Source organism: Aquarana catesbeiana, linkage group LG03 (assembly GCF_042186555.1).
Source record: "Aquarana catesbeiana isolate 2022-GZ linkage group LG03, ASM4218655v1, whole genome shotgun sequence".
Taxonomy (NCBI): domain Eukaryota; kingdom Metazoa; phylum Chordata; class Amphibia; order Anura; family Ranidae; genus Aquarana; species Aquarana catesbeiana.
Genome location: NC_133326.1, coordinates 336,501,740 through 336,512,746, shown reverse-complemented (window position 1 = coordinate 336,512,746; position 11,007 = coordinate 336,501,740).

Here is an 11,007-nt window from a genome sequence, read left to right as displayed (position 1 = left end):
TGCTTCAAATCTAAAGTCCGTCGGATTTGAGGCTAAAAAAGTCTGTTGAAAGTCCGGAGAAGCCCACACACGATCGGATTACCAGCCAGCTTTAGTCCGTCAGCGTCCGTTGGACTTTTGTAGACGAAAAGTCCGACCGTGTGTACGCGGCATAAGCCTTTAAAATTAGCACTTTTGATTTCTCCCATAGACTTTTAAAGGGTGTTCCGCGGCTGTTGAATTTGCCGCGAACACCCCAAATTGTTCGCTGTTCGGCGAACTGGCGAACAGCCGATGTTCGAGTCGAACATGAGTTCGACTCGAACTCGAAGCTCATCCCTACTAAGTAGTCCAAAACACAGCTGAATGAACTGACAAATAGAAGCACCAACTAGATAATGGTGATGAAAACCTAAAACCTTCACATGTGAAACCCGACAAACCAGGAAAAAGAAAAACAATCTTGTATAAAGTTGTCTATGGAGACTATGATTTCCTTTTGTTCTGAAAGCCATTAAACCCAATTATCGAATCTGAGGGATAAAACACCAATAATATTTTAGTAATAAATATTCCATTTTACCTCCTAGAAACAAAATAAACCAATGGTTATATACCTGTACCAAGACATTAGCATATGAAACACAATCATACATTCCATTCCATTCCATAAAGAAAGTCTTTCTTATTTGTTTTGGAACAGTGCACTTTTTAAAATACCAAAAATTGTTGAACTCAACTTTAATTACTATTCCATGTGGATTTTTTGTTTTATGGTATACCATTAATTTCCCCCCAAAAATTTATTCACCATGGTGAGAAAAAAAATTAGCAACTCGTAATAAACCTTTTAGAGGTACCATTTATCTACAACTCATAATACCTCACCACAAAGAACCTCTCTCAAAACTGTCTCTCTGGAAACAAACACATTTTAATAAATACACATTACAATTCACTATTACAGATATGTATCTTGGCTCAGGTAATTTGCATGTCAATACAGTTCGCTTTACACTCTCACCGACCTTGTCAGAAAGAAGGGGGGGTCAATTGGGTGGGTTCTCAGCAGCTGAGACAACAGACTTCAGAGTTAGACGACACAACATATATTCAAATAAATCACTGGGCAAGCTCTCTGCACAACTTGCATCCAGTTCCAATTTACACAAGGCAATGATGCTATCCCAGGTTTCTACCATTTGGTGTTGGTCAGGATCAGAAGGAATGTTTACTTCTACTCCATCCTCAGTAAATTGTATTTGTGCTCTCATTTGGGAGAGCAAATCTTTTCCCAGCAAATTGTAAGGAATTGAATTGTTTAAGAGCAGAGAGGCTTCAGTTTGAAAGGTTGCAACTCAAGATTTTGTGGGAGTGGTTTCCAGTAGGGGATATAATATACCCCCTAGCCCAACTCCTCTCACAGTATTTTGAATGGGAAGATTCGCCTCACTGGATTTTAAAATGGTGCGAGCTGCCCCGGGGTCAACCAATAGATTTAGAGTCTGATTATTTAATTGCATTTGTACAAAAGCACTACCTTGCTCATTTGTTGAGATTACAGGTAACACTGGGAGCTCTCCCCATCACTTGGGGTCTCTTTCGGATTCCCTCTCATGTTGTGGTGGCCTACTTTGTCTTGGAGCTCTACACTCCCTCTTGAAGTGTCCGGATTTGTGGCAGTTGAAACAAACCGGTTTCCCTTTTGAAACCCTTTTCATTATTCGAAGCATATCACCCCAGTTTGCATTGTAGCTTGCCTGGATGTCCAGCAGCTCTTTGGCAAATTTATTGGGATCTGTCCTTGGATGGGGGATAACTCTCAGAAATCCCTTTATCTTAGAGGGAGTCAACGGTATGTGATGTGTCATCTTTCCAGTGGATCTCCCACTGTTATCATAAACCACCTGTTCTCTTACAGGATAGACAGATATGTCATCTGAAAAAGATATCAGTTGTTGATTGGTCTTTTGGGATTCTGTCACAGAATCCCAATAAGACTGGGGAAGATTGTTGCTGCCAGGTGGGGGCACTTTATCAAACTCCAAAGTGCCCTAAAGGGTGGCATTAACAGTCCCATGGTATACAGGTGTGCCCACATTGGGTGATATCCTTTCCCCATTAGAGTGACACCACACAGATCCTTGCTGTGGGGTGTTAGTTACGTGGGAGTGTAAAGGTACATAGGCAGTGTACTCCGTAGCAGAACTGCCAGTATTGCTTACAGCAGAGGAATTTCTTGTTAACTGCTGTCTAGGGGAGAATTCTGGCTTGTAGCCAGTAAATGGAGGATTACTATATTTGGGAGGTTCTTCCGTCAAAGGGAAAGAAAGTATCCCTTTTGATGGTATATGGTCTCTGGAACTGGGAGACTTTTCTCCCTTGATTCCAGCATTCCCTTCCCCTGGCTTGCTGTGCTATCTCTTTCCTTTTATTTCAATGCTTCACAGAAATATTTTTTCTCTGATTCATTCGGGGTTTTAAATGGGGTGCCAAACTTGGCAGCAAGTTGTGGCTTCCCTTTTTGTCATCTGCTGATAGATGGAAATCCCTTTCAGCTTCTGGGTATTTTGCCAACCAGGACCAGGTGATTGCATAAGGCCCCAATCCTGACAATTCCTCGTCATCCCCCTGTTCATCACGGTCACTAATTTGGGGATGTGGGTTTAGTGGCCCTGCTTGTTCCTACTCCTCAGCATCATTTGGTGTGTTTTTTTCCATAACTCTCACAGTAAAAATATTCACATCATCAGTTCTATTCATGGATTCTACCATCCATGCACTCCAAGCATCTCTTTCATTAGTTCGTATCATCTTCCCGCGGTGACTGTACTACAGGACTTTCAAAGCTTTTGACTTAAAAGTACCTCTTTTAGAATACTTCTTTCCAGTCCAGCATCCCCAATATTGTATATATTTACAACCAAAGGCTCATATTTATCTATCATCTCTTCCTTCAGGGTCAAGCGGTAGGGTTCCCCACGTTTAGACACCCTCTTTGAAGTGATTTTATTACCCATCCTTTATGGACAATGGACCTTGAACTGATTCCCCAACCTTTTTATAGGTTGCCTTTTTTTCCAGAGGTAGCTACTCTCTGGCCAAGAATTGGGTTGACAGGTACTGCCCCTGTCACCTTTGCTGCTTTTTTTTCACTACTTGTCAGAACAATATTTTCCCTGTCCTGACTATAGTCCTTCAAAAAATTAGCCTGGAGATTTCCCAAACTCAATAATAGTTCAATCCCCCCGTGGACTTTTCTGAAGTATTCTATAAGAAATACTTAAAGTAGGGCTATTACTTCTGTTATCTCAAGAATGATTAGCACAAACTTGGATAATCAGAACCCTATGTGTGCTTATAGTACAGGAGGCAGTCAACTGAGGCACACCTAATTTCAATATGATTTGTAGCAGTTACAATATAGCCAGTGTTTACAGATCTAATTACAAAGCTTACAATCCCCAGTTAGTAGTTTACAAAGAAGGACAGATTCATACACATCAAGATCATTCAGTGTGACCTAGGCCCACAGGTGCGTTTCCATCTGAAAGATTGGGAAGCGTCTTAATCTAGTTTCATGCAAGGGCCACCTGAAAGCACTTGTTGGCAGAAAGGCCCAGATCCTAATTCTTCTCACTGTCTTCAAGAGTCCAATTAGAGCCCATATCATTCACGCTGACACTCTCCTGCAATTTAGATGCAACCGAGTAGGATGTCTTCTCATACACCCTCAGTACAATTTCATTTCAATTATACTGTTCATATCAGTCTCACAGTCTCATCAAAGTATCAGTATATTATATATATATATATATATATATATATATATATATATATATAAATATATTTATATATATATATATTTATATATAAACAATGTTTGAAGCAGCTTGCTAGTTTGGGTGTTCAGACAGGGAAGACAGACATACAAACAAGGACATAAAAATGCTTACCGTTTTTACTAGTTTGACTTGTCTGGTTCAGCTCTGTCTTCCATCTTCCACACACGAAATCACAATCACATAAACTTCGTCACACGGTGCACCATCTGTTATGGCGATTTTTATCTACCTCACATATACGATTAATGATACATAACATAAGTGATTAAAACCTTTTATCTATATATGAATCAACCAATGCGGTTGCAGCTATAACCCATGAAATAAAAAGGGAAAGATAATGGTGCTAAAATTCAAAGATCTAATTTATTTATACAGAAAAGAAACGTTAGCATAATCAGTTTACCAAATATAACACAGTGATGTTACAAATACAGTGTTGCCAGTCTACAAAGATAATTAATTCAAAAAGGAGATATGGTTACAATTGACATACACATGCTATAAAGGTATTAAGGCAAATCCTAGGATAGAAAAAGTTAGAGAAAAGAAAAGAGAAATAAGATAATACAGATACATTACATAGACAGCCCTTACATGACCAGGCTTGCCGGGGGAACACACCAAGAGGTGTGTAGCTCTCTTTACTGCTTTTATACCCCCCCACCCCTACTCCCACCTATCCAGGTTCTACCCCCCCCCCCCGGAACCTTGTCATTGGTCCAGAGTTGCATCAAATTCTGATTGGCGGTAATTTCAAGTCTAGTTGGTCATCATGTTTCTCACATAAGCATTAAACTCTCCTTGGTGCCTCTCTGTCTGAAACATGATTACCTTTGTTAAGTCTATCTTTTGATTTAAAACAGTCAGCCCACTTTGATATTAGCCTAAATTAGCATTTCAAGGACTTATGATCAGGTGGAGACACAATGTCTGCTCCTTACTCTAAAGACAATAGTGTAACTTATTCACTATGCAGACAACAGACAAAAGACCTTGGTCTTTTGAGATACAGAAAACAGTAACTAGGCCCACCTCTCATGATTAAACCCAAAAATATAATAAGTACTATAACAACATGTATATGAACGTGTAGAGTAGAGGGTGCTAGACACATGTAGCACCCTCTACCATAGGTAGGCGCTAGCATAGGATTTTTTGCTAGTCAGCACAGGTAAATTTAGGCAGGCCTATGCTTTGAGCTAGGCCTATCTGTTTTGATATGGGGGCAGGGAGTGGTTAGTGTAGCAGTGGGTGTGACCACCTGTGCTCTAGTTCTGCTTCCAGGGAGAATGTTCTGGAAGTGGGACAGGGCCTAGAACTGGAGTGGCAGGCAGCTCATGTGGGAGCCCTGACCAATCCCCAACTGGTATTGGCAGGGGGTGGGCCTTCTATATAAGCTGAGGTAACAGGCCATGGGAGGAAGTTGTCGGCTGGGAGAAGTGGAGAATGGAGTACTAGACAGCAGCAGGAGGGCACCCCCCTCTGGGGGGGGTGCACCAATCGCAGGAGGAGGCCCGGGGAGAACTGTGAGGGAATATCGCCTTTACACGATCATTGGTGAAGTCTTCATCATTACACTGTCATTGATGAGGAACTCCTGGAGCAGAGGGGCAGGTGAAGCTGTCAGAACATATGGTCCGGTTAAGTTCTCCATCATGGAGTCCAGGATCAGAGAAGAGACTGTGGGGAATAGTGTCAAATTGATGTAGCCTGAGGGCACAGGATTCGCAAGCTGGGCTAGCTGGGAACAGTAGTCCACAGTCCAACACATACTTTTAAACAACTAGGCCTCCGGGGAGAAGTACTGCAGGCCTCTGGCCTTGTAGCAGCAAGCAACCAGAGTCAGCATTAGAGACTATTCAGAGTGGGATCTTTTGCACATAGAAGAAGATGCGACAGGAAATGAATGTGCTTCAGTATAAGTTTGTGCAGGAGGAGAGGATTTATGGAAACTTCACCCTTACACAGTCATGGGTGAAGTCCTTATCTTTACACGGTAACTGATGAGGAATTTCTGGGCGCAATAGTCTGCAGGAGTTACGCAGAGGAGGAGCAATAGTCTGCATGGTGATGCAGGGAAGAGACTGTAGCTGTTATATATGCACATCATTTCTGCAGGCTCAAGCCAAGTTCTAATCTATAAAGTCTTTAAATATGATGGCAAAGTGATCTGATCTATGGGCATCCCATATACCCCTTTCCCCAGCCAAGTTATACCCCCCAATAAACAAAAACAAAAACAAAACAAAGCAAAAGACTGTTCATTGTCTCAGATGTGATATATGGAGGTCTGGCAACAGGGTGATATAGTGGATGTTTGTTACTAGTGGCAACTACACCGCTACACAAATATACACATATATATATATACACACACACACACATACATATATATATATATATATATATATATATATATATATATATATATATATAGGGCTTTTTTTCAGTGGGAATGTGGGGGAACGCAGTTCTGGCACCTCCACCACCGAATGTACACTATGTAATAGCAAGGAGTACTTGGAGGTCTTATTGATGATGGCTACTGGGAGATCAATTGTTGCTGGAATTATTTTTTTGCGTGGAGGGTCTGTTAATAGGGGGTCTTATGTTGCTGGGGGAGTCAATTGTTGCTGGGAGGGATCTACTTTTGAGGGAGAGGTCTATTTTTGCTGGCTGCCAGAAGGTTCATTAATTCTGGCTGCTGGGAGATCAGTTGTAGCTGCAGGGGGTCTATAGCTGCTGGGGTGGTATTTTGTTGCAAGGGGGTCAATTGTTGCGGATGGGGTTTATTGTTGTGTAGGGGATCTGTTGTGGTTGGGGGGTCTATTGTTGCTAGCTGCAAGGGATCTATTTTACTGCCTTTCTTGTTCCATAGAAATTTCTTAGCACCACAAAATTATACTTATCTCTGTATTTTCTAAAAGGGGCAGTACTGGGAGGTGGGTAGGGGGTGGAATCAAGTAACAGTGCTCGGAGGTGGGTTGGGTGCGGAGACAAGGGGTGCCTCAGAAGGGGGGAGTTCCTGCACCTACTCTCTGAGAAAAAAAAGCCCTGTATATATATGAGGGAGAACTGAGACTCTAGCTCTTCAGGGACATACGGTTATGCCCTGTACACACGGTCGGATTTTCCGATGGAAAATGTGTGATCGGAGCTTGTTGTCGGAAATTCCGACCGTGTGTGGGCTCCATTGGACTTTTTCCCTCGGAATTTCCGACACACAAAGTTTGAGAGCTGGCTATAAAATTTTCCGACAACAAAATCCGTTTGCGTCAATTCTGACCGTGTGTGGACAATTCCGACGCACAAAGTGCCACGCGTGCTCAGAATAAATTCTGAGACGGAACTGCTCGGTCTTGTAAAATTAGCGTTCGTAATGGATATAGCACTTTCGTCAGGCTGCAATGTTTTAAATAGTTTAATGCAGCGCACTCTCTTCTTTATAATGCTAGAAGAATGAAGTTGTTTTGCTGCTCATATTCACACAGAGTTCTCACAAACTTCTTTCTTTATTATTTATTGTGATTTCATGAATATAATATTTTGATTAGTCACAACTCCCGAACATAATTAAAGTCCTGATCTCCTGTTATTTTTTGCAAAAAGAAATTTTTAACTCCAGAATATTTTTGGGTGTGTTTTGTGTGTCAAGTTACCACAACACCATTATTATCTTGTCTTCTCAAGGAGATTGTTTGGTGTCTCTTGTTAATTTCACATTGCATTTTTGAAATGTACCTGCCTCCTCACAAACAAACTGTCCTTTTTGAATGAAAACACATAGGCGAGTATAACATAAAAAAAAAAATCCTTTATTAAGGAGTCATAACCAAACAAATAGGGAGGCAACGCTGGATAAACTGCAGAAATTGGCGAAGCCTTTGGCACCCAGGGTACACATCAACTATTTTAATGCAAAATTGTTGGCCTGAGGAGTCCATATATAAAGGGAATACAATCTGGTCCAGAAGTCCAAGAGATCATGAACAGCAGCAGATGATATATATGTCCCCAGACAAGAGCTTGCATATTTTGTCAGACCAGACTGAACCCAGGCCATCACTCTCTGGTCTTCCTTAGACCCTTCCTTCCAGGCTGTGTCTGTGGTGTTGGAGGTGTGGCAGGAGGAGGAGGAGGACCTGGAGGAGGAGGAGGAGGAGTACCATGGTTGAGTTCACAAACGTGGCTTTGGCTTGTGAGTTGGCCCCTCAATCTATTTAGTGCTTGGAAGATGCACTGCCCTCCTCCATTTCCAGCATTTTGCAGGCTGTTATGTATGCAAAGTCATCTTGAACACTGTGGGGGGTTCTGAGGGCCGCAGTAGCCTTCCAAAATAGGCCAATTGCTGCCTCCTTCATGTTACTCCTCTTCCTGCCACTTTTTGGTTGAAGGCGGAGGGGAGGGACCTGGGTATCGGGCAGGCTATTGGGCCCGGCCACCTCCTGGCTGAGACTTTCCTATGTATGAAAAAGGAACATTATTTTAGTTTCTGGTTCATCAATCACAATCAGAAATTAGGAATCCAAACTAACATAGATTTAACATCATTAATTTGACCAACAGAAAATATTTTGAAGAATGCTATACCTGGCTCAAGCTGGGCTCCTCCACATGTTGCTGCCTGGAAGGCCCAGGTTGGGCATCTGAAGCCTCAGCTGGGGGGGAAGGAAGCATGGAAGGAAGATTGGAGAGTGCTGGCCTGGGTTCAGTCTGGCCTGCCAGAAAATGCAGTCTGTCATAGTACCACAGTCCGGGGACATAAATGTCATCTGCAGCTGCTGATCTCTGGGAATCCTGGACCTTCTTGCGCTCCCTTAGATAAGTGCTCCTCATGCCACCAATTAGGACCTTCAGATAGGTGATGTCTGCCGTGGGGATCACCAGCTTCACAAATTCCAACAATTTATCCAGCGCTGCCTTCCTCTTTGTTTGATTCTTATAATGTGGGTGGTTTACCTGCCACAGTCAGGGCAGCTCCCTGAACATATCAATGAATATGGGGATAAAGTCCTGATCATTCAATATATCAATTTTCTCTGCAAGACACAACACAAGACAAACCCTAACGTCAGGCTAAAGTCTCCTAATCTTGTCCCAATATAGGCCTCAATCTCTAAGCAGTATAGGCCCAAGTTTAAATGTAACCTTTGTTATCACGATCGGCGCTTCCTATACTCCTTCCTCTGCTCACAGATCGTACATACGACGCACGCATGTTACGCTTTATATACACTGCGCATGCGTGAAACTACACCCACCCCTGACGTTCTTTCTAGTCTATTCCCCGCCCCTCTCGTTTGGCGCAGTGGGGAAGAGCACATGGCGGAGACACACTAGGTGCGTGCTAATTACAGCAACGAGAAGGAGGAGGAGGAAAGCCCGGAGCCAGAAACGTCACGATCCCAGAGGAGACGATTTAGGGCCTCAAATATTTCCTTTGTTGAGATGGTGGAGATTTTGACATACTGAAGAGGGCCGACTATGACGGGAAGTATGAACCTTACCCCAACCCCAATGTCAGAAAGGCCAACATCATGGCGAAAGTTGTGAAGAGTCTGCACAGAAATTTTGGGGTACGGTGTTCCAAGGATCAACTGAGGAAGAGGTGGTCGGACCTCAAAATCAGGGAGGACGATCAGTATAGAAGGATCAGGAGAGTGCTGCAAAAAAGTAAGTAGTTGTGCTGTGTTCCTATTCGTTATTCTTATAATGTTCGTGCTGCTCCATGTGCTTTTCTTTACTGTTGTACAGTTTAAAATGGCAGGTTTCATGTACATGGACACATTATTAGTTCGGCCAATAAAACACCATGTTTTGTCCAGATGCATTTCAATATATTTTTTCTGGCCTACTTCTCTTAAAATAATTTTGTTGTCTAGATGGGTTAGTAACTAGAATGAAATGCAAACTAGATTCTGTGTAAGGAGAGGACACTCAGCAACTGTTTACACATCTGGACGCTGGAGCACTAGTGTGGAACACCAGAACACCCTTTTTATTAGGGGGCCCACACAGGTGCTCCAGTGTATACTATAGGGGTGACTCCATCTGTAAAGCTTGTACAAAACAGGTAAGTATTCAAGCTTGACAAAGGAAAAAAATATTTCTTCATCTTGCAACTCTGCCAAAATAGACAATTGTACCCCGCTTCCAAGCAATGTTTCATATTCCTATTTCTGGCATCAAATATCTGTGTGCTAAGTATACCTTTTTTTTGTTTACATAGGGGAGAAAAGAGGACACCACTCAGAAGAGGAGACAACAGACCCCCCACCTCATGAAGAAGTGGAAATCCCACAAACACAACAGGAGGAGGAGGAGGGAGACGTGGTGGAAATTGTCACCACAACAGGTGAGTGTCTGCGACCACAGGCTCAGGTAAGAGATGGATGCCGGCATATTTATAATACATGGTGTGTTTGTTTTTTATATATTTTTAGGTGACCGTGATGTTGTGGAAGAAAGTCAGTTCACCAGTGAAAGTGCCCAGATCCTGATCGGGGAGATCATGGGGTGTATTAGGGACTTGGAAAACATCAAGCAAAACATCATGATGTTCAAAACAAAATGAAGAACATCATTGATGTTTTAGGGAGAATTGAAAACCCCTAGAAATCCCTAACTTATTTGTGCTTTGTGTTTTTGTTTTTCTGACAATTTTGTGACATATTTGTGACAATTTTATGACATATTATAGAAAAGCCAAATTTTGAAGATGCACACACTGTGTCAACATGTGCTATCTGCCATCACAGGAGATCAATGTATGTGTTTTGGGGGTGCAACCCCTTCCTCAATAATAAAGTAGCTGAGAGGAAGGGATTGCACCCACAAAACACGTCCCTTGATCCCCCATGATGGCAGCTAGCACATGTTGACATTTGGCAATTTGTGTGCATCTTCAAAAATTTGGCTTTTCCAGGGGTGACTTTACCCCATCTGCTGAACGCAATATCAAACACAGTTTAAAAATACTCGTGTCTGATATTGCCTTCAATTTCTATAAAAGTTGAACTTTGTAAGTTCCAGAGTTCTGCATTTCTTTTTGGTTTTAAACATGCCTGTTTTACCTTAAAAGGCAATTTCTACTTTTTAATGTGACCTAAAAAATTGTTATACAACAAACATGTTGGTTTGTTCTAAAAACCTTTTATAAATGCACATGTGATTGTGCTTT